Below are 23871 nucleotides of genomic sequence, written 5' to 3' on the forward strand. Positions count from 1 at the left end.
TCAGGGGGTGAGAGTCCTGTCAGGGGATTCAGGAGGCGAGAGTCCTGTCAGGGGATTAAGAGGGCGAGAGTCCTGTCAGGGGATTCAGAGGGCGAGAGTCCTGTCAGGGGTTTCAGAGGGCGAGAGTCCTGTCAGGGGATTCAGAGGGCGAGAGTCCTGTCAGGGGATTCAGAGGGCGAGAGTCCTGTCAGGGGATTCAGAGGGCGAGAGTCCTGTCAGAGGATTCAGGGGCCGAGAGTCCTGTCAGGGGATTCAGAAGGCGAGAGTCCTGTCAGGGGATTCAGGGGGCGAGAGTCCTTTCAGGGGATTCAGTGGGCGAGAGTCCTGTCAGGGGATTCAGGGGGTGAGAGTCCTGTCAGGGGATTCAGGGGGCGAGAGTCCTGTCAGGGGATTAAGAGGGCGAGAGTCCTGTCAGGGGATTCAGAGGGCGAGAGTCCTGTCAGGGGATTCAGAGGGCGAGAGTCCTGTCAGGGGATTCAGAGGGCGAGAGTCCTGTCAGGGGATTCAGAGGGCGAGAGTCCTGTCAGGGGATTCAGAGGCCGAGAGTCCTGTCAGGGGATTCAGAGGGCGAGAGTCCTGTCAGAGGATTCAGAGGGCGAGAGTCCTGTCAGGGGATTCAGAGGCCGAGAGTCCTGTCAGGGGATTCAGAGGCCGAGAGTCCTGTCAGGGGATTCAGAGGGCGAGAGTCCTCTCAGGAGATTCAGAGGGCGAGAGTCCTTTCAGGGGATTCAGGGGGCGAGAGTCCTGTCAGGGGATTCAGAGGGCGATAGTCCTGTCAGGGGATTAAGAGGGCGAAAGTCCTGTCAGGGGGGCGAGAGTCCTGTCAGAAGATTCAGAGGGCGAGAGTCCTGTCAGGGGATTCAGAGGGCGAGAGTCCTGTCAGGGGATTGAGAGGCCGAGAGTCCTGTCAGGGGATTCAGAGGCCGAGAGTCCTGTCAGGGGATTCAGAGGGCGAGAGTCCTGTCAGGGGATTCAGGGGGCGAGAGTCCTGTCAGGGGATTCAGGGGGCGAGAGTCCTGTCAGGGGATTCAGAGGGCGAGAGTCCTGTCAGGGGATTCAGAGGGCGAGAGTCCTTTCAGGGGATTCAGAGGGCGAGAGTCCTCTCAGGAGATTCAGAGGGCGAGAGTCCTTTCAGGGGATTCAGGGGGCGAGAGTCCTGTCAGGGGATTCAGAGGGCGAGAGTCCTGTCAGGGGATTAAGAGGGCGAAAGTCCTGTCAGGGGATTCAGAGGGCGAGAGTCCTGTCAGGGGATTCAGGGGGCGAGAGTCCTGTCAGGGGATTCAGAGGGCGAGAGTCCTGTCAGGGGATTCAGAGGGCGAGAGTCCTGTCAGGGGATTCAGAGGGCGAGAGTCCTGTCAGGGGATTCAGAGAGCGAGAGTCCTGTCAGGGGATTCAGAGGGCGAGAGTCCTGTCAGGGGATTTAGAGGGCGAGAGTCCTGTCAGGGGATTCAGAGGGCGAGAGTCCTGTCAGGAGATTCAGGGGGCGAGAGTCCTGTCAGGGGATTCAGGGGGCGAGAGTCCTGTCAGGGGATTCAGGGGGCGAGAGTCCTGTCAGGGGATTCAGAGGGCGAGAGTCCTGTCAGGGGATTCAGAGGGCGAGAGTCCTGTCAGGGGATTCAGGGGGCGAGAGTCCTGTCAGGGAATTCAGGGGGCGAGAGTCCTGTCAGGGGATTCAGAGGGTGAGAGTCCTGTCAGGGGATTCAGGGGGCGAGAGTTCTGTCAGGGGATTCAGAGGGTGAGAGTCATGTCAGGGGATTCAGGGGGCGAGAGTCCTGTCAGGGGATTCAGGGCCGAGAGTCCTGTCAGGGGATTCAGAGGGCGAGAGTCCTGTCAGGGGATTTAGAGGGCGAGAGTCCTGTCAGGGGATTCAGAGGGTGAGAGTCCTGTCAGGGGATTCAGAGGGTGAGAGTCCTGTCAGGGGATTCAGAGGGCGAGAGTCCTGTCAGGGGATTCAGAGGGCGAGAGTCCTGTCAGGGGATTCAGAGGGCGAGAGTCCTGTCAGGGGATTTAGAGGACGAGAGTCCTGTCAGGGGATTCAGAGGGCGAGAGTCCTGTCAGGGGATTCAGAGGGCGAGAGTCCTGTCAGGGGATTCAGAGGGCGAGAGTCCTGTCAGGGGATTCAGAGGGCGAGAGTCCTGTCAAGGGATTCAGAGGGCAGGATTCCTGTCAGGGGATTCAGGGGCTGAGAGTCCTGTCAGGGGATTCAGAGGGCGAGAGTCCTGTCAGGGGATTTAGAGGGCGAGAGTCCTGTCAGGGGATTCAGGGGCTGAGAGTCCTGTCAGGGGATTCAGAGGGCGAGAGTCCTGTCAGGGGATTTAGAGGGCGAGAGTCCTGTCAGGGGATTCAGAGGGCGAGAGTCCTGTCAGGGGATTCAGGGGGCGAGAGTCCTGTCAGGAATTAAGAGGGCGAGAGTCCTGTCAGGGGATTCAGAGGGCGAGAGTCCTGTCAGGGGATTCAGAGGGCGAGAGTCCTGTCAGGGGATTCAGAGGGCGAGAGTCCTGTCAGGGGATTCAGGGGGCGAGAGTCCTGTCAGGGGATTCAGGGGGCGAGAGTCCTGTCAGGGGATTCAGAGGGCGAGAGTCCTGTCAGGGGATTCAGAGGGCGAGAGTCCTGTCAGGGGATTCAGAGGGCGAGAGTCCTGTCAGGGGATTCAGAGGGCGAGAGTCCTGTCAGGGGATTCAGAGGGCGAGAGTCCTGTCAGGGGATTCAGAGGGCGAGAGTCCTGTCAGGGGATTCAGAGGGCGAGAGTCCTGTCAGGGGATTCAGGGGGCGAGAGTCCTGTCAGGGGATTCAGAGGGTGAGAGTCCTGTCAGGGGATTCAGGGGGCGAGAGTCCTGTCAGGGGATTCAGAGGGCGAGAGTCCTGTCAGAGGATTCAGAGGGCGAGAGTCCTGTCAGGGGATTCAGAGGGCGAGAGTCCTGTCAGGGGATTCAGGGGCTGAGAGTCCTGTCAGGGGATTCAGAGGCCGAGAGTCCTGTCAGGGGATTCAGGGGCTGAGAGTCCTGTCAGAGGATTCAGAGGGCGAGAGTCCTGTCAGGGGATTCAGAGGGCGAGAGTCCTGTCAGGGGATTCAGAGGGCTGAGAGTCCTGTCAGAGAATTCAGAGGGTGAGAGTCCTGTCAGGGGATTCAGAGGGCGAGAGTCCTGTCAGGGGATTCAGAGGGCGAGAGTCCTGTCAGAGGATTCAGAGGGCGAGAGTCCTGTCAGGGGATTCAGAGGGCGAGAGTCCTGTCAGGGGATTCAGAGGGCGAGAGTCCTGTCAGGGGATTCAGAGGCCGAGAGTCCTGTCAGGGGATTCAGAGGCCGAGAGTCCTGTCAGGGGATTCAGAGGGCGAGAGTCCTGTCAGGGGATTCAGAGGCCGAGAGTCCTGTCAGGGGATTCAGGGGTCGAGAGTCCTGTCAGAGGATTCAGAGGGCGAGAGTCCTGTCAGAGGATTCAGAGGGCGAGAGTCCTGTCAGGGGATTCAGAGGGCGAGAGTCCTGTCAGGGGATTCAGAGGGCGAGAGTCCTGTCAGGGGATTCAGAGGGCGAGAGTCCTGTCAGGGGATTCAGAGGCCGAGAGTCCTGTCAGGGGATTCAGAGGCCGAGAGTCCTGTCAGGGGATTCAGAGGGCGAGAGTCCTGTCAGGGGATTCAGAGGGCGAGAGTCCTGTCAGGGGATTCAGGGGGCGAGAGTCCTGTCAGAGGATTCAGAGGGCGAGAGTCCTGTCAGGGGATTCAGAGGGCGAGAGTCCTGTCAGGGGATTCAGAGGGCGAGAGTCCTGTCAGGGGATTCAGAGGGCGAGAGTCCTGTCAGGGGATTCAGAGGGCGAGAGTCCTGTCAGGGGATTCAGAGGGCGAGAGTCCTGTCAGAGGATTCAGAGGGCGAGAGTCCTGTCAGGGGATTCAGGGGCTGAGAGTCCTGTCAGGGGATTCAGGGGCTGAGAGTCCTGTCAGAGGATTCAGAGGGCGAGAGTCCTGTCAGGGGATTCAGGGGGCGAGAGTCCTGTCAGGGGATTCAGAGGGCGAGAGTCCTGTCAGGGGATTCAGAGGGCGAGAGTCCTGTCAGGGGATTCAGAGGGCGAGAGTCCTGTCAGGGGATTCAGAGGGCGAGAGTCCTGTCAGGGGATTCAGAGGGCGAGAGTCCTGTCAGAGGATTCAGAGGGCGAGAGTCCTGTCAGGGGATTCAGAGGGCGAGAGTCCTGTCAGGGGATTCAGAGGGCGAGAGTCCTGTCAGGGGATTCAGAGGGCGAGAGTCCTGTCAGGGGATTCAGGGGGCGAGAGTCCTGTCAGGGGATTCAGAGGGCGAGAGTCCTGTCAGGGGATTCAGAGGGCGAGAGTCCTGTCAGGGGATTCAGAGGGCGAGAGTCCTGTCAGGGGATTCAGAGGGCGAGAGTCCTGTCAGGGGATTCAGAGGGCGAGAGTCCTGTCAGGGGATTCAGAGGGCGAGAGTCCTGTCAGGGGATTCAGAGGGCGAGAGTCCTGTCAGGGGATTCAGAGGGCGAGAGTCCTGTCAGGGGATTCAGAGGGCGAGAGTCCTGTCAGGGGATTCAGAGGGCGAGAGTCCTGTCAGGGGATTCAGAGGGCGAGAGTCCTGTCAGGGGATTCAGAGGGCGAGAGTCCTGTCAGGGGATTCAGAGGGCGAGAGTCCTGTCAGGGGATTCAGAGGGCGAGAGTCCTTTCAGGGGATTCAGAGGGCGAGATTCCTGTCAGGGGATTCAGCGGGCGAGAGTCCTGTCAGGGGATTCAGAATCCGAGAGTCCTGTCAGGGGATTTAGAGGGCGAGAGTCCTGTCAGGGGATTCAGAGGGCGAGAGTCCTGTCAGGGGATTCAGGGGGCGAGAGTCCTGTCAGGGGATTAAGAGGGCGAGAGTCCTGTCAGGGGATTCAGAGGGCGAGAGTCCTGTCAGGGGATTCAGAGGGCGAGAGTCCTGTCAGGGGATTCAGAGGGCGAGAGTCCTGTCAGGGGATTCAGAGGGCGAGAGTCCTGTCAGGGGATTCAGGGGGCGAGAGTCCTGTCAGGGGATTCAGGGGGCGAGAGTCCTGTCAGGGGATTCAGAGGGCGAGAGTCCTGTCAGGGGATTCAGAGGGCGAGAGTCCTGTCAGGGGATTCAGAGGGCGAGAGTCCTGTCAGGGGATTCAGAGGGCGAGAGTCCTGTCAGGGGATTCAGAGGGCGAGAGTCCTGTCAGGGGATTCAGAGGGCGAGAGTCCTGTCAGGAGATTCAGAGGGCGAGAGTCCTGTCAGGGGATTCAGAGGGCGAGAGTCCTGTCAGGGGATTCAGAGGGCGAGAGTCCTGTCAGGGGATTCAGGGGGCGAGAGTCCTGTCAGGGGATTCAGAGGGTGAGAGTCCTGTCAGGGGATTCAGGGGGCGAGATTCCTGTCAGGGGATTCAGAGGGCGAGAGTCCTGTCAGAGGATTTAGAGGGCGAGAGTCCTGTCAGGGGATTCAGAGGGCGAGAGTCCTGTCAGGGGATTCAGAGGCCGAGAGTCCTGTCAGGGGATTCAGAGGGCGAGAGTCCTGTCAGGGGATTCAGAGGCCGAGAGTCCTGTCAGGGGATTCAGAGGGCGAGAGTCCTGTCAGGGGATTCAGAGGGCGAGAGTCCTGTCAGGGGATTCAGGGGGCGAGAGTCCTGTCAGGGGATTCAGAGGGCGAGAGTCCTGTCAGGGGATTCAGGGGGCGAGAGTCCTGTCAGGGGATTCAGAGGGCGAGAGTCCTGTCAGGGGATTCAGGGGCGAGAGTCCTGTCAGGGGATTCAGAGGGCGAGAGTCCTGTCAGGGGATTCAGAGGCCGAGAGTCTAGTGGATTCAATGGAGTAACTCGTATGCCCTGGTGTAAAACATTTTTTGGGCCACTGAAGACACATGGGCCCCAGTGTAGCCGCAACACCAGCACCATCTGCAGTTCTGTCCCTTGTGCATTCCTTATTACAGGCAAGACATCTTTTAATGGGGCTGGAGAACCGTTTTAAGGAGTCTGTTTATGGCGTATTATCTGAGCTAGGGGATGTGTGTGTGCACGTGCTCATGTATAGGAGCTTTAGAGATTGTGTGTGTGCTGCTAGGGCCTGTAAAGTGTGTGCGTATGTTTATCTAGGGACTGCAGTGTGAGTGTATGTGTATTGGGGTTGCATTGTGTGTTTATCAAGTAGATGTGTGTGTGTGCGTGTGTGTGTGTGGGGGGGGATGAAGTGTGTATGCGCGTGAAGAGTTTATGTGTGGGATGAAATTTATGAGGGGTGCATTGTGTGTGCACTCTGCGTGGGTCGGGTGTACTCTATGTGTGGGGATCACTATGTGTAAGGGTGTACTGTGTGTGTGTGTGGGGGGGGGGGTGTCACTATGTGTAAGGGTGTACTGTGTGTGTGTGTGTGGGGGGGGATCACTATGTGTAAGGGTGTACTGTGTGTGTGTGTGTGGGGGGGGGGGTGTCACTATATGTAAGGGTGTACTGTGTGTGTGTGTGTGGGGGGGATCACTATGTGTAAGGGTGTACTGTGTGTGTGTGTGGGGGGGGGGTGTCACTATATGTAAGGGTGTACTGTGTGTGTGTGTGTGGGGGGGGATCACTATGTGTAAGGGTGTACTGTGTGTGTGGGGGGGGGATCACTATGTGTAAGGGTGTACTGTGTGTGTGGGGGGGGATCACTATGTGTAAGGGTGTACTGTGTGTGTGTGTGTGGGGGGGATCACTATGTGTAAGGGTTACTGTGTGTGTGTGTGTGGGGGGGGGGTGTCACTATATGTAAGGGTGTACTGTGTGTGTGTGTGGGGGGGGATCACTATGTGTAAGGGTGTACTGTGTGTGTGGGGGGGGAATCACTATGTGTAAGGGTGTACTGTGTGTGTGGGGGGGGGGATCACTATGTGTAAGGGTGTACTGTGTGTGTGGGGGGGGGATCACTATGTGTAAGGGTGTACTGTGTGTGTGTGGGGGGGGATCACTATGTGTAAGGGTGTACTGTGTGTGTGTGGGGGGGGGATCACTATGTGTAAGGGTGTACTGTGTGTGTGTGGGGGGGGGATCACTATGTGTAAGGGTGTACTGTGTGTGTGTGGGGGGGGGGGGGGGTAGAAAGTAGGATAGGGAGAGGCTTTATTTACAATTTTATACTTTAATAATTGCTTTAAAAATATATGTATATATATCCCCCTAAAAAAAAATATATGTATATATATCTTACCTTGCAATCAGATTAGTGGTGGTTAGAATGCGCCTATCCATCGGGTACAGCGGAGGTCTCGAGATGAGAGGTACCTCTCTTGGAGCTCCAGCACTTACAGAGACTGACAACCCCCTCCCCCACACACAGACTGACCCCCCCACACACAGACTAACGCCATCCCACACACAGACTGACCCCTTCCCCCACACAGACTAACGCCATCCCACACACAGACTGACCCCTCCCCCCACACAGACTGACGCCATCCCAGACACAGACTGACCCCTCCCCCCACACAGACTGACGCCATCCCACACACAGACTGACCCCTCCCCCACACAGACTGACGCCATCCCAGACACAGACTGACCCCTCCCCCACACAGACTAACGCCATCCCACACACAGACTGACCCCTCCCCCCACACAGACTGACGCCATCCCAGACACAGACTGACCCCTCCCCCCACACAGACTGACGCCATCCCACACACAGACTGACCCCTCCCCCACACAGACTGACGCCATCCCAGACACAGACTGACCCCTCCCCCCACACAGACTGACGTCATCCCACACACAGACTGACCCCTCCCCCACACAGACTGACGCCATCCCAGACACAGACTGACCCCTCCACACACAGACTAACGCCATCCCACACACAGACTGACCCCTTCCCCCACACAGACTAACGCCATCCCACACACAGACTGACCCCTCCCCCCACACAGACTGACGCCATCCCACACACAGACTGACCCCTCCCCCACACAGACTGACGCCATCCCAGACACAGACTGACCCCTCCACACACAGACTAACGCCATCCCACACACAGACTGACCCCTTCCCCCACACAGACTAACGCCATCCCACACACAGACTGACCCCTCCCCCCACACAGACTGACGCCATCCCACACACAGACTGACCCCTCCCCCCACACAGACTGACGCCATCCCACACACAGACTGACCCCTCCCCCACACAGACTAACGCCATCCCACACACAGACTGACCCCTTCCCCCACACAGACTAACGCCATCCCACACACAGACTGACCCCTCCCCCCACACAGACTGACGCCATCCCACACACAGACTGACCCCTCCCCCACACAGACTGACGCCATCCCAGACACAGACTGACCCCTCCCCCCACACAGACTGACGCCATCCCACACACAGACTGACCCCTTCCCCCACACAGACTAACGCCATCCCACACACAGACTGACCCCTCCCCCACACAGACTGACGCCATCCCAGACACAGACTGACCCCTCCCCCCACACAGACTGACGCCATCCCACACACAGACTGACCCTTCCCCCACACAGACTGACGCCATCCCAGACACAGACTGACCCCTCCCCCACACAGACTGACGCCATCCCACACACAGACTGACCCCTCCCCCACACAGACTGACGCCATCCCAACACAGACTGACCCCTCCCCCCACACAGACTGACGCCATCCCACACACAGACTGACCCCTCCCCCACACAGACTGACGCCATCCCAGACACAGACTGACCCCTCCCCCACACAGACTGACGCCATCCCACACACAGACTGACCCCTCCCCCACACAGACTGACGGCATCCCAGACACAGACTGACCCCTCCCCCCACACAGACTGACGCCATCCCACACACAGACTGACCCCTCCCCCCACACAGACTGACGCCATCCCAGACTGACCCCTCCCCCCACACAGACTGACCCCTCCCCCACACAGACTGACGCCATCCCAGACACAGACTGACCCCTCCCCCCACACAGACTGACGCCATCCCACACACAGACTGACCCCTCCCCCACACAGACTGACGCCATCCCAGACACAGACTGACCCCTCCCCCCACACAGACTGACGCCATCCCACACACAGACTGACCCCCTCCCCCACACAGACTGACGCCATCCCAGACACAGACTGACCCCTCCCCCACACAGACTGACGCCATCCCACACACAGACTGACCCCTCCCCCACACAGACTGACGCCATCCCAGACTGACCCCTCCCCCACACAGACTGACCCCCTCCCCCACACAGGACTGACGCCATCCCAGACACAGACTGACCCCTCCCCCCACACAGACTAACGCCATCCCAGACAAAGACTGACCCCTCCCCCCACACAGACTGACGCCATCCCACACACAGACTGACCCCTCCCCCCACAGAGACTGACGCCATCCCACACACAGACTGACCCCTCCCCCACACAGACTGACGCCATCCCAGACTGACCCCTCCCCCACACAGACTGACCCCTCCCCCACACCGACTGACGCCATCCCAGACACAGACTGACCCCTCCCCCCACACAGACTAACGCCATCCCAGACACAGACTGACCCCTCCCCCCACACACAGACTGACGCCATCCCACACACAGACTGACCCCTCCCCCCCACACACAGACTGACCCCTCCACACAGACTGACCCCTCCCACACGGAGACTGACCCCTCCCCCACACAGACTGACGCCATCCCAGACACAGACTGACCCCTCCCCCCACACAGACTGACGCCATCCCAGACACAGACTGACCCCTCCCCCACACAGACTGACCCCTCCCCCACACAGACTGACGCCATCCCAGACACAGACTGACCCCTCCCCCCACAGACTGACGCCATCCCAGACACAGACTGACCCCTCCCCACACAGACTGACCCCTCCCCCCACACAGACTGACGCCATCCCACACACAGACTGACCCCTCCCCCCACACAGACTGACCCCTCCCCCACACACAGACTGACCCATCCCCCCCACACACAGACTGACCCCTCCCCCCCACACACAGACTGACCCCTCCACACAGACTGACCCCTCACCCCACACACAGACTGACCCCTCCACACAGACTGACCCCCCTCCCCCCACGCACAGACTTACCCCCCCACAGATTGACCGCTCCCACACATAGACTGACTAACCTCCCCCCCCACACAGACTGACCCCTTCCCCCATGCACAGACTGACCCCCCCACAAACTGACCCCCTTACCCCCCACACACAGACTGTCCCCCTCCCCCCACACCCAGACTGACCCCCCTCCCCCCCACACCACACAGACTGACCCCTCCCCCCACGCACAGACTGACCCCCCTCCACCCACGCACAGACTTACCCCCCCACAGATTGACCCCTCCCACACATAGACTGACTAACCTCCCCCCACACAGACTGACCCCTTCCCCCCACGCACAGACTGACCCCCCCACAAACTGACCCCCTTACCCCCACACACAGACTGCCCCCCTCCCCCCACACCCAGACTGACCCCCCTCCTCCCCCCACACCCAGACTGACCCCCTCCCCCCCACACCCACACAGACTGCCCCCTCCCCCACAGACTGACCTCCCCCCCACACAGACTGCCCCCCTCCCCCCACAGACTGACCTCCCTCCCCCCACACAGAATGCCCCCCTCCCCCCACAGACTGACCTCCCTCCCCCCACACAGACTGCCCCCCTCCCCCCACACAGACTGCCCCCCTCCCCCCACAGACTGACCTCCCTCCCCCCACACAGACTGCCCCCCTCCCCCCACAGACTGACCTCCCTCCCCCCTCCACACAGACTGCCCCCTCCCCCCACCCCACCCCACCCCACAGACTGCCCCCTCCCCACCCCACAGACTGCCCCCTCCCCACCCCACAGACTGCCCCCTCCCCACACACACACTGCTCCCCAGACTGGGCTCACTCTGTCTCTCCCCCGCGCTGCCCTCTGTGAGCCCGGGTGATATGAAATCCAATCACTCCCTCCCAGCACAGTGCCCCCTGTGGCCGCTCGGGAACAGACATCAAGGATTCAAGGAGGTATGGCCCCCGACTGACCACCTACCTCTGTGCATGCCAGCTCCATCCACAGGGCCCATTGCCAGCATAGGTCAGTGGTGGATCCTACTGCTCTGCTATCCCCCCTACTGCTCTGCTATCCCACCCTACTGCTCTGCTATCCCACCCTACTGCTCTGCCATCCCACCCTACTGCTCTGCCATCCCCCTACTGCTCTGCTACCCCCCTACTGCTCTGCTACCCCCCTTACTGCTCTGCTATCCCCCCTACTGCTCTGCTACCCCCCTACTGCTCTGCCATCCCACCCTACTGCTCTGCTATCCCCCCTACTGCTCTGCTACCCCCCTACTGCTCTGCCATCCCACCCTACTGCTCTGCCATCCCCCCTACTGCTCTGCTACCCCCCCCTACTGCTCTGCTACCCCCCTTATTGCTCTGCTATCCCCCCTACTGCTCTGCTACCCCCCTACTGCTCTGCCATCCCCCCTACTGCTCTGCCATCCCACCCTACTGCTCTGCTATCCCACCCTACTGCTCTGCTATCCCACCCTACTGCTCTGCTATCCCACCCTACTGCTCTGCCATCCCCCCTACTGCTCTGCTACCCCCCTACTGCTCTGCTACCCCCCTTACTGCTCTGCTATCCCCCCTACTGCTCTGCTATCCCCCCTACTGCTCTGCTACCCCCCTACTGCTCTGCTATCCCCCCTACTGCTCTGCCATCCCCCCTACTGCTCTGCCATCCCACCCTACTGCTCTGCTACCCCCCTTACTGCTCTGCTATCCCCCCTACTGCTCTGCCATCCCCCCTACTGCTCTGCCATCCCCCCTTACTGCTCTGCTACCCCCTTACTGCTCTGCTATCCCCCCTACTGCTCTGCCATCCCCCCTACTGCTCTGCCATCCCACCCTACTGCTCTGCTACCCCCCTTACTGCTCTGCTATCCCCCCTACTGCTCTGCCATCCCCCCTACTGCTCTGCCATCCCCCCTTACTGCTCTGCTATCCCCCTTACTGCTCTGCTATCCCCCTTACTGCTCTGCTATCCCCCCCTACTGCTCTGCCATCCCCCCTACTGCTCTGCCATCCCCCCTACTGCTCTGCCATCCCCCTTACTGCTCTGGGCCCCCTACTGCTCTGCCATCCCCCTTACTGCTCTGCTATCCCCCCTACTGCTCTGCCATCCCCCCTACTGCTCTGCCATCCCCCCTACTGCTCTGCTACCCCTCATACTGCTCTGCTATCCCCCATACTGCTCTGCTACCCTGCTTACTGCTCTGCTATCTCCCCTACTGCTCTGCCATCCCCCAACTGCTCTGCTATCACCCCTACTGCTCTGCTACCCCCCCCTTACTGCTCTGTTACCCCCTTTCTGCTCTGCTATCCCCCTACTTCTGTGCTATCCCCCCTAATGCTCTGCTATCCCCCCTAATGCTCTGCTACCCCCTTACTGCTCTGCTATCCCCCATCCTGCTCTGCTATCCCCCATCCTGCTCTGTTATCCCCCTTACTGCTCTGCTATCCCCCCTACTGCTCTGCTACCCCCCTTACTGCTGTGCTATCCCCCTACTGCTCTGCTATCCCCCCTACTGCTCTGCTATCCCCCTACTGCTCTGCTACCCCCTTACTGCTCTGCTATCCCCCCTACTGCTCTGCTACCCCCCTTACTGCTCTGCTACCCCCCTTACTGCTCTGCTATCCCCCCTACTGCTCTGGGCCCCCTACTGCTCTGCCATCGCCCCCTACTGCTCTGCTATCCCCCATACTGCTCTGCTATACCCCCTACTGCTCTGCTATACCCCCTACTGCTCTGCCATCCCCCCCTACTGCTCTGCTATCCCCCCTACTGCTCTGCTATCCCCCCTACTGCTCTACCATCCACCCCTACTGCTCTGCTATCCCCCCTACTGCACTGCTACCCCCTTACTGCTCTGCTATCCCCCTTACTGCTCTGCTACCCCCTTACTGCTCTGCTACCCCCCTTACTGCTCTGCAATCCCCCCCTTACTGCTCTGCCATCCCCTCTCTGCTCTGTTATCCCCCATACTGCTCTGCTATACCCCCTACTGCTCTGCTATCCCCCCTACTGTTGTGCTATCCCCCCTACTGCTCTGGGCCCCCTACTGCTCTGGGCCCCCTACTGCTCTGCTATCCCCCATACTGCTCTGCTACCCCCCTTAGTGCTCTGCTACCCCCCTAGTGCTCTGCTATCCCCCCTACTGCTCTGCTATCCCCCTTACTGCTGTGCTATCCCCCTTACTGCTCTGGGCCCCCTACTGCTCTGCTATCCCCCATACTGCTCTGCTACCCCCCTTACTGCTCTGCTATCCCCCCTTCTGCTCTGCTATCCCCCCCCTACTGCTCTGGGCACCCTACTGCTCTGCCATCCCCCCTACTGCTCTGCTATCCCTATTACTGCTGTGCTATCCCCCTTACTGCTGTGCTATCCCCCTTACTGCTGTGCTATCCCCCCTACTGCTTTGCTACCCCCCTTACTGCTCTGCTATCCCCCATACTGCTCTGCTACCCCCCATACTGCTCTGCTACCCCCTTACTGCTCTGCTACCACCCTTACTGCTCTGCTATCCCCCCTTTCTGCTCTGCTATCCCCCCTACTGCTCTGCTATCCCCCCTACTGCTCTGGGCCCCCTACTGCTCTGCCACCCCCCCTACTGCTCTGCTATCCCCCCTACTGCTCTGCTATCCCCCTACTGCTCTGCTATCCCCCCTACTGCTCTGGGCCCCCTACTGCTCTGGGCCCCCTACTGCTCTGGGCCCCCTACTGCTCTGCTATCCCCCATACTGCTCTGCTATCCCCCATACTGCTCTGCTATCCCCCATACTGCTCTGCTACCCCCCCTACTGCTCTGCTACCCCCCTACTGCTCTGCTACCCCCCCTACTGCTCTGCTACCCCCGTACTGCTCTGCTATCCCCCCTACTGCTCTGCTATCCCCCCTACTGCTGTGCTACCCCCCTTACTGCTCTGCTACCCCCCATACTGCTCTGCTACCCCCCATACTGCTCTGCTACCCCCCTTACTTCTCTGCTATCCCTCCTACTGCTCTGATTTCCCCCACTACTGATCTGGGCCCCCTACTGCTCTGCCATCCCCCCCATACTGCTCTGCTATCCCCCATACTGTTCTGCTACCCCCCATACTGCTCTGCTACCCCCCATACTGCTCTGCTACCCCCCTTACTGCTCTGCTATCCCCCCTTTCTGCTCTGCTATCCCCCCTACTGCTCTGCCATCCCCCCTACTGCTCTGCTATCCCCCCTACTGCTCTGCTATCCCCCCTACTGCTCTGCTATCCCCCATACTGCTCTGCTATACCCCCTACTGCTCTGCTATCCCCCACACTGCTCTGATATTCCCCACCTACTGCTCTGCTATCCCCCATACTGCTCTGGGCCCCCCTACTGCTCTGGGCCCCCCTACTGCTCTGGGCCCCCCTACTGCTCTGCCATCCCCCCCTACTGCTCTGCTATCCCCCTTACTGCTCTGCTATCCCCCTTACTGCTCTGCTACCCCCCATACTGCTCTGCTACCCCCATACTGCTCTGCTATCCCCCCTACTGCTCTGCTATCCCCCCTACTGCTCTGCTATCCCCCTACTGCTCTGCCATCCCCCCTACTGCTCTGCTATCCCCCCTTACTGCTCTGCTATCCCCCATACTGCTCTGCTACCCCCTCACTGCTGTGCTATCCCCCCTACTGCTCTGCTACCCCCTTACTGCTGTGCTATCCCCCCTTACTGCTCTGCTACCCCCCATACTGCTCTGCTATTCTCCCTACTGCTCTGCTATCCCCCATACTGCTCTGCTATCCCCCATACTGCTCTGCTACCCCCCTTACTGCTCTGCTACCCCCTTACTGCTCTGCTATCCCCCTACTGCTCTGCTATCCCCCTACTGCTCTGCTATCCCCCCCTACTGCTCTGCTATCCCCCCTACTGCTCTGCTATCCCCCTACTGCTCTGCTATCCCCCCTTACTGCTCTGCTATCCCCCCTTACTGCTCTGCTATCCCCCATACTGCTCTGCTATCCCCCATACTGCTCTGCTATCCCCCATACTGCTCTGCTATCCCCCATACTGCTCTGCTACCCCCTCACTGCTGTGCTATCCCCCTACTGCTCTGCTATCCCCCTACTGCTCTGCTATCCCCCTACTGCTCTGCTATCCCCCCTACTGCTCTGCTATCCCACATCCTGCTCTGCTATCCCCCATCCTGCTCTGCTACCCCCATCCTGCTCTGCTACCCCCATCCTGCTCTGCTACCCCCATCCTGCTCTGCTACCCCCCTACTGCTCTGCTATCCCCCCTACTGCTCTGCTATCCCCCCTACTGCTCTGCTATCCTCCCTACTTCTCTGCTACCCCCTTACTGCTCTGCTACCCCCTATACTGCTCTGCTACCCCCTTACTGCTCTGCTACCCCCTTACTGCTCTGCTATCCCCACCTACTGCTCTGCTACCCCCCTTACTGCTCTGCTACCCCCCTTACTGCTCTGCTATCCCCCATATTGCTCTGCTACCCCCCTTACTGCTCTGCTACCCCCCTTACTGCTCTCCTACCCCCCTTACTGCTCTGCTATCCCCCCCTACTGCTTTGGGCCCCCTACTTCTCTTCCACCCCCCCCCTACTGCTCTGCTTTCCCCCATACTGCTCTGCTACCCCCCCTTACTGCTCTGCTATCCCCCCTACTGCTCTGCTATCCCCCCCTACTGCTCTAGGCCCCCTACTGCTCTGCCATCCCCCCTTACTGCTCTGCTACCCCCCTTACTGCTCTGCTATCCCCCCTACTGCTCTGCTATCCCCCCTACTGCTCTAGGCCCCCTACTGCTCTGCCATCCCCCCTTACTGCTCTGCTACCCCCCTTACTGCTCTGCTACCCCCCCTACTGCTCTGCTATCCCCCTACTGCTCTGCTATCCCCCCTTACTGCTCTGCCATCACCCCCTCTGCTCTGTTATCCCCCATACTGCTCTGCTATCCCCCCTACTGCAATGCCATATCCCCCTCTGCTCTGTTATCCCCCTTACTGCTCTGCTATCCCCCCTACTGCTCTGGGCCCCCTACTGCTCTGCTATCGCCCATACTGCTCTGCTACCCCCCTTACTGCTGTGCTATCCCCCCCTACTGCTCTGGGCCCCCTACTGCTCTGCTATCCCCCATACTGCTCTGCTACCCCCCTTACTGCTCTGCTATCCCCCCTACTGCTCTGCTATCCCCCCTACTGCTCTAGGCCCCCTACTGCTCTGCCATCCCCCCTTACTGCTCTGCTACCCCCCTTACTGCTCTGCTATCCCCCTTACTGCTCTGCTATCCCCCCTATTGCTGTGCTACCCCCCCTTTCTGCTCTGCTATCCCCCTACTGCTCTGCTATCCCCCCTACTGCTCTGGGCCCCCTACTGCTCTGCCATCCCTCCCCCTTAATGCTCTGCTACCCCCCTTACTGCTCTGCTACCCCCTTTCTGCTCTGCCACCCCCCCTACTGCTCTGCTATCCCCCCTACTGCTCTGCTATCCCCCCTACTGCTCTGCTATCCCCCCTACAGCTCTGGGCCCCCTACTGCTCTGCTATCCCCCATACTGCTCTGCTATCCCCCATACTGCTCTGCTACCCCCTTACTGCTCTGCTACCCCCCTACTGCTCTGCTACCCCCCCTACTGCTCTGCTACCCCCCCTACTGCTCTGCTACCCCCCTACTGCTCTGCTACCCCCGTACTGCTCTGCTATCCCCCTTACTGCTCTGCTATCCCCCTTACTGCTCTGCTACCCCCCATACTGCTCTGCTACCCCCCTTACTTCTCTGCTATCCCTCCTACTGCTCTGATTTCCACCACTACTGATCTGGGCCCCCTACTGCTCTGCCATCCCCCCCATACTGCTCTGCTATCCCCCATACTGCTCTGCTACCCCCCATACTGCTCTGCTACCCCCTTACTGCTCTGCTACCCCCCTTACTGCTCTGCTATCCCCCCTTTCTGCTCTGCTATCCCCCCTACTGCTCTGCCATCCCCCCTACTGCTCTGCTATCCCCCCTACTGCTCTGCTATCCCCCCTACTGCTCTGCTATCCCCCCTACTGCTCTGCCATCCCCCTTACTGCTCTGCTATACCCCCTACTGCTCTGCTATCCCCCACACTGCTCTGATATTCCCCACCTACTGCTCTGCTATCCCCCATACTGCTCTGGGCCCCCCTACTGCTCTGCTATCCCCCTTACTGCTCTGCTATCCCCCATACTGCTCTGCTACCCCCCATACTGCTCTGCTACCCCCTTACTGCTCTGCTATCCCCCCTACTGCTCTGCTATCCCCCCTACTGCTCTGCTATCCCCCCTACTGCTCTGCTATCCCCCCTACTGCTCTGCTATCCCCCTACTGCTCTGCTATCCCCCCCTTACTGCTCTGCTATCCCCCATACTGCTCTGCTACCCCCTCACTGCTGTGCTATCCCCCCTACTGCTCTGCTACCCCCTTACTGCTGTGCTATCCCCCCTTACTGCTCTGCTACCCCCCATACTGCTCTGCTATCCTCCCTACTGCTCTGCTATCCCCCCTACTGCTCTGCTATCCCCCCTACTGCTCTGCTATCCCCCCTACTGCTCTGCTTTCCCCCTACTGCTCTGCCATCCCCCCTACTGCTCTGCTATCCCCCCTACTGCTCTGCTATCCCCCCTACTGCTCTGCTATCCCCCTACTGCTCTGCTATCCCCCATCCTGCTCTGCTATCCCCCCTACTGCTGTGCTATCCCCCCTTACTGCTGTGCTATCCCCCCTTACTGCTCTGCTATCCCCAATCCTGCTCTGCTATCCCCCATCCTGCTCTGCTATCCCCCATCCTGCTCTGCTACCCCCCCTACTGCTCTGCTATCCTCCCTACTGCTCTGCTACCCCCCTTACTGCTCTGCTATCCCCCTACTGCTCTGCTATCCCCCTACTGCTCTGCTATCCCCCTACTGCTCTGCCATCCCCCTTACTGCTCTGCTACCCCCTTACTGCTCTGCTACCCCCTTACTGCTCTGCTACCCCCTTACTGCTCTGCTATCCCCCCTACTGCTCTGCTACCCCCCTTACTGCTCTGCTATCCCCATACTGCTCTGCTATCCCCCATACTGCTCTGCTACCCCCTTACTGCTCTGCTACCCCCTTACTGCTCTGCTACCCCCTTACTGCTCTGCCATCCCCCCTACTGCTCTGCCATCCCCCCTACTGCTCTGCCATCCCCCCTACTGCTCTGCTATCCCCCCTACTGCTCTGCTATCCCCCTCCTGCTCTGCTATCCCCCATACTGCTCTGCTACCCCCCTTACTGCTCTGCTATCCCCCTTACTGCTCTGCTATCCCCCATCCTGCTCTGCTATCCCCCATCCTGCTCTGCTATCCCCCATCCTGCTCTGCTACCCCCCTACTGCTCTGCTACCCCCCCTACTGCTCTGCTATCCCCCCTACTGCTCTGCCATCCCCCCTACTGCTCTGCTATCCCCATCCTGCTCTGCTATCCCCATCCTGCTCTGCTATCCCCATCCTGCTCTGCTACCCCCCCTACTGCTCTGCTACCCCCTTACTGCTCTGCTACCCCCTTACTGCTCTGCCTACCCCCTTACTGCTCTGCTATCCCCCTACTGCTCTGCTATCCCCCCCTACTGCTCTGCTATCCCCCTACTGCTCTGCTATCCCCCCTTACTGCTCTGCTATCCCCCCTTACTGCTCTGCTATCCCCCATACTGCTCTGCTATCCCCCATACTGCTCTGCTATCCCCCATACTGCTCTGCTATCCCCCATACTGCTCTGCTATCCCCCATACTGCTCTGCTACCCCCTTACTGCTCTGCTATCCCCCTACTGCTCTGCTATCCCCCCCTACTGCTCTGCTATCCCCCCTACTGCTCTGCTATCCCCCCTTACTGCTCTGCTATCCCCCATACTGCTCTGCTATCCCCCATACTGCTCTGCTATCCCCCATACTGCTCTGCTACCCCCTCACTGCTGTGCTATCCCCCCTACTGCTCTGCTATCCCCCCTACTGCTCTGCTATCCCACATCCTGCTCTGCTATCCCCCATCCTGCTCTGCTATCCCCCATCCTGCTCTGCTACCCCCATCCTGCTCTGCTACCCCCATCCTGCTCTGCTACCCCCTTACTGCTGTGCTATCCCCCCTACTGCTCTGCTATCCCACCTACTGCTCTGCTATCCTCCCTACTGCTCTGCTACCCCCTTACTGCTCTGCTATCCCCCATACTGCTCTGCTACCCCCTTACTGCTCTGCTACCCCCTTACTGCTCTGCTACCCCCTTACTGCTCTGCTATCCCCACCTACTGCTCTGCTATCCCCCCTACTGCTCTGCTACCCCCCTTACTGCTCTGCTATCCCCCATACTGCTCTGCTACCCCCCTTACTGCTCTGCTACCCCCCTTACTGCTCTGCTATCCCCCCCTACTGCTTTGGGCCCCCTACTTCTCTTCCACCCCCCCCCTACTGCTCTGCTTTCCCCCATACTGCTCTGCTACCCCCCCTTACTGCTCTGCTATCCCCCCTACTGCTCTGCTATCCCCCCCTACTGCTCTAGGCCCCCTACTGCTCTGCCATCCCCCCTTACTGCTCTGCCATCCCCCCTTACTGCTCTGCTATCCCCCCTACTGCTCTGCTATCCCCCCCTACTGCTCTAGGCCCCCTACTGCTCTGCCATCCCCCCTTACTGCTCTGCCATCCCCCCTTACTGCTCTGCTACCCCCTTACTGCTCTGCTATCCCCCTACTGCTCTGCTATCCCCCCTTACTGCTCTGCCATCCCCCCCTCTGCTCTGCTATCCCCCCTACTGCAATGCCATCCCCCCTACTGCAATGCCATCCCCCCCTCTGCTCTGTTATCCCCCTTACTGCTCTGCTATCCCCCCTACTGCTCTGGGCCCCCTACTGCTCTGCTATCGCCTATACTGCTCTGCTACCCCCCTTACTGCTGTGCTATCCCCCCCTACTGCTCTGGGCCCCCTACTGCTCTGCTATGCCCCATACTGCTCTGCTACCCCCCTTACTGCTCTGCTATCCCCCCCACTGCTCTGCTATCCCCCCTACTGCTCTAGGCCCCCTACTGCTCTGCCATCCCCCCTTACTACTCTGCTACCCCCCTTACTGCTCTGCTATCCCCCTTACTGCTCTGCTATCCCCCTTACTGCTCTGCTATCCCCCCTATTGCTGTGCTACCCCCCCTTACTGCTCTGCTATCCCCCCTACTGCTCTGCTATCCCCCCTACTGCTCTGGGCCCCCTACTGCTCTGCCATCCCTCCCCCTTACTGCTCTGCTACCCCCCTTTCTGCTCTGCTACCCCCCTTTCTGCTCTGCTACCCCCTTTCTGCTCTGCTATCCCCCTACTGCTCTGCTATCCCCCTACTGCTCTGCTATCCCCCTACTGCGCTGGGCCCCCTACTGCTCTGCCATTCCCCCCTACTGCTCTGCCATCCCCCCCTACTGCTCTGCTATCCCCCCTACTGCTTGCTACCCCCCCCCCCCCTACTGCTCTGGGCCCCCCTACTGCTCTGGGCCCCCCTACTGCTCTGGGCCCCCCTACTGCTCTGGGCCCCCCTACTGCTCTGCCATCCCCTCTACTGCTCTGCCATCCCCTCTACTGCTCTGCTATCCCCCTTACTGCTCTGCTATCCCCCCTACTGCTCTGCTATCCCCCCTACTGCTCTGCTATCCCCCCTACTGCTCTGGGCCCCCTACTGCTCTGCTTCCCCCATACTGCTCTGCTTCCCCCATACTGCTCTGCTTCCCCCATACTGCTCTGCTTCCCCCCTTACTGCTCTGCTTCCCCCCTTACTGCTCTGCTATCCCCCCTACTGCTCTGCTACCCCCCTACTGCTCTGCTACCCCCCCTACTGCTCTGCGCCCCCTACTGCTCTGCCATCCCCCCCCTACTGCTCTGCTATCCCCCATACTGCTCTGCTACCCCCCTTACTGCTCTGCTATCCCCCCTACTGCTCTGGGCCTGCAGGGCCGAGAGCCCTGTCGGGGGATTCGGGGACCGAAAGTCCCGTCAGGGGATTCTGGGTGAATATATATATATATATTTGGAAAAAATTGTCTAGCACTCCAACTTACTGGTGTTACATGCCCGGTGCTTGTCAGCATTCATAGAGTCACAATGTAGTGTAGATAGCACTCCAGGGACTTCCAAGAGGTAGAATAAAACATCACTTTTATTGCTCAGATAAAAAAAGATCGACGTTTCAGTTTGTCATTCAAACTTTCATCAGGAAACGTCGATCTTTTGTATCTGAGCAATGAAAGTTACGTTTTGTTTTTTTCTAACTATTGGAAGTCCCTGGAGTGCTATCTACACTAAATTGTGATTATATATATATACACAGGGCCTTAGGGCGCACTGGCTCGGGGGCGCAAATGTCGGGGTGACCGGCAGGAGGGAAGCGCACAGTGTCCCTCTCCTGCCGGTCACTTCTTGTAGCGTGGCCAAGCGCCACCTGCAGTGCCAAGGACTGTGTGGAGGGGGCGGGGATATGAACACGTCATATCTCTGCTCCCCCTGTAGCACATAGCGCGGCTTGCGCCCAGCAGGGGCGGAGCTATCACCGGCCACCTTCTTATCGGAGGGGAGAAAGTCATGTCCTCCGAAGAAGACTGAAACAGGAGAAGACAGAGAGGAGGGGGGCTGGGCAGGACCAGCTCCTCCAACTCCCATCTACCTCAGGCAGCATTCTGGATCCCAGGTAAGCCACCCTCCAGAATTCATAAAATTAGGAAACAGGAGGGTGGCTCGAAAAGTGTATATTTTGACCAGCATGTGTGTGTGTGTGTGTGTGTGTGTGTGTTTGTGTATCTGTGTGTGTCTGTATGTCTGTCAGTGTGTGTGTGTGTGTGTCTGTCAGTGTGTTTATGTGTGTATCTATATGTCTGTCAATGTGTCTGTGTGTGTGTTTGTATCTGTATGTCTATCAGTGTGTATGTGTGCGTGTCTGTGTGTTTGTCTGTATGTCAGTGTGTGTTTATCTGTATGTCTGTCAGTGTTTGTGTGTATATGTGTGTCTGTCTATTTATTTAAATGTGTATCAGTTTGTGTATTTGCATGTGTGTCAGTGTGTGTATCTTCTTGTATGTGTGTCAGAGTGTGTGTGTGTGTGTGTGTGTATGGCAGTGTATGTGTATATGTGCATACACACCTGCATGCAAACATCAACACTACACACAAATACACCCCTGCATACAAATGTCAACACTACATACAAACACACCTCTGTATCAGATACCAAAATTATGTATAAACACACCCCTGCATTCAAAAACCATGTATGTACAAACACACAAATACTGCTGAGTGCTAAATACAATCCTGCAAGCATGGGGAATCGGTAGAGCCCCAGCTTTCAAAGCATTGTTGAAGTTGCACAACAGATGGAGATCTATCTTTTAGCCACCCTGTGTACATACACAGACAGTCATACAGAGACATACAGTCTGTATGTCTCTGTATGACTGTCTGTGTATGTATTCAAAAGGAATAAACGCAGACAACACTCCAATGTAAGGATGGTATGTTTATTGATAGGTGAACTACCCCATATAAAGTGTGACGATGCCGCTCAGCAGAGCCTTAATCATGCAATAAGGCTCTGCTGACCCGAAACGTCACACTTTCTATGGCGTGGTTAACCTATCAATAAATATACCATCCTTACTATTGGAGTGTTGCCTGCGTTTATTCCTTTTGAAGACTTTACTGGTGGATCCAGCGACGTCCGCCTGACACGGAGCATCCACCACTGTGGATGGCCGGAGCATTTACACAGTATCAGTGTGCAGGGTTCTTTGTTTCTCTGTGTATGTATGTCTCTGTATGCCTTGTCTGTATGTCTCTTTATGACTCTGTCTGTATTTCTCTATATGCCAATCTCTATATTTCTTTATGTCTGTGTCTGTATTTCTCTGTGTGCCTATGTCTATATTTCTTTATGTCTGTGTATGTATGTCTCTGTATGCCTTGTCTGTATGTCTCTTTATGTCTGTGTCTGTATTTCTCTGTGTGCCTGTGTCTGTATGAATGTATATACAAATGGAGTAAGGCTCACAGCCATAAATGTCTACATACAAAAAACTCTTTATTCAATGGGTACACAGTAACAATGTATCTTGTTACATGAGAAACTAAGAAATTAAATCATAACATGCAATCCAGCAACAGCCAGAACAATTCTGGATATGTATATAAACACCAAATGCATAATGCAGAAAAAGCAAAATGTCAGTATTATAGAGAGCCAGTATTATAGAGAGTCAGTATTATAGAGAGTCAGTATTATAGAGAGTCAGTATTATAGAGAGCCAGTATTATAGAGAGTCCGTATTATAGAGAGTCCGTATTATAGAGAGTCCGTATTATAGAGAGTCCGTATTATAGAGAGTCCGTATTATAGAGAGTCCGTATTATAGAGAGTCTGTATTATAGAGAGTCTGTATTATAGAGAGTCTGTATTATAGAGAGTCTGTATTATAGAGAGTCTGTATTATAGAGAGTCTGTATTATAGAGAGTCTGTATTATAGAGAGTCCGTATTATAGAGAGTCCGTATTATAGAGAGTCCGTATTATAGAGAGTCCGTATTATAGAGAGTCCGTATTATAGAGAGTCCGTGTAACGGATCACCTGGCACCCCGACTTGGTACCTCCGTTAATGGATGCTCCTAGCGCTTCCTGAGGACTCCAAGCACTCTGGCAGACACCACAATCACCGAATCCGAGAAACCTTTAAATTCTCCCAAGCGTATGACTGCTGTAGACCATTGAATAGGAACCATACGAATAGGCTTGTACTCCTAGCAGTCAACTGGAACAGCATACATTAAATCCTTCCCCCAATAATGAGACGACACATCACTTTGAG

The sequence above is a fragment of the Pelobates fuscus genome, chromosome 2, assembly GCF_036172605.1.
Source record: "Pelobates fuscus isolate aPelFus1 chromosome 2, aPelFus1.pri, whole genome shotgun sequence".
NCBI lineage: Eukaryota > Metazoa > Chordata > Amphibia > Anura > Pelobatidae > Pelobates > Pelobates fuscus.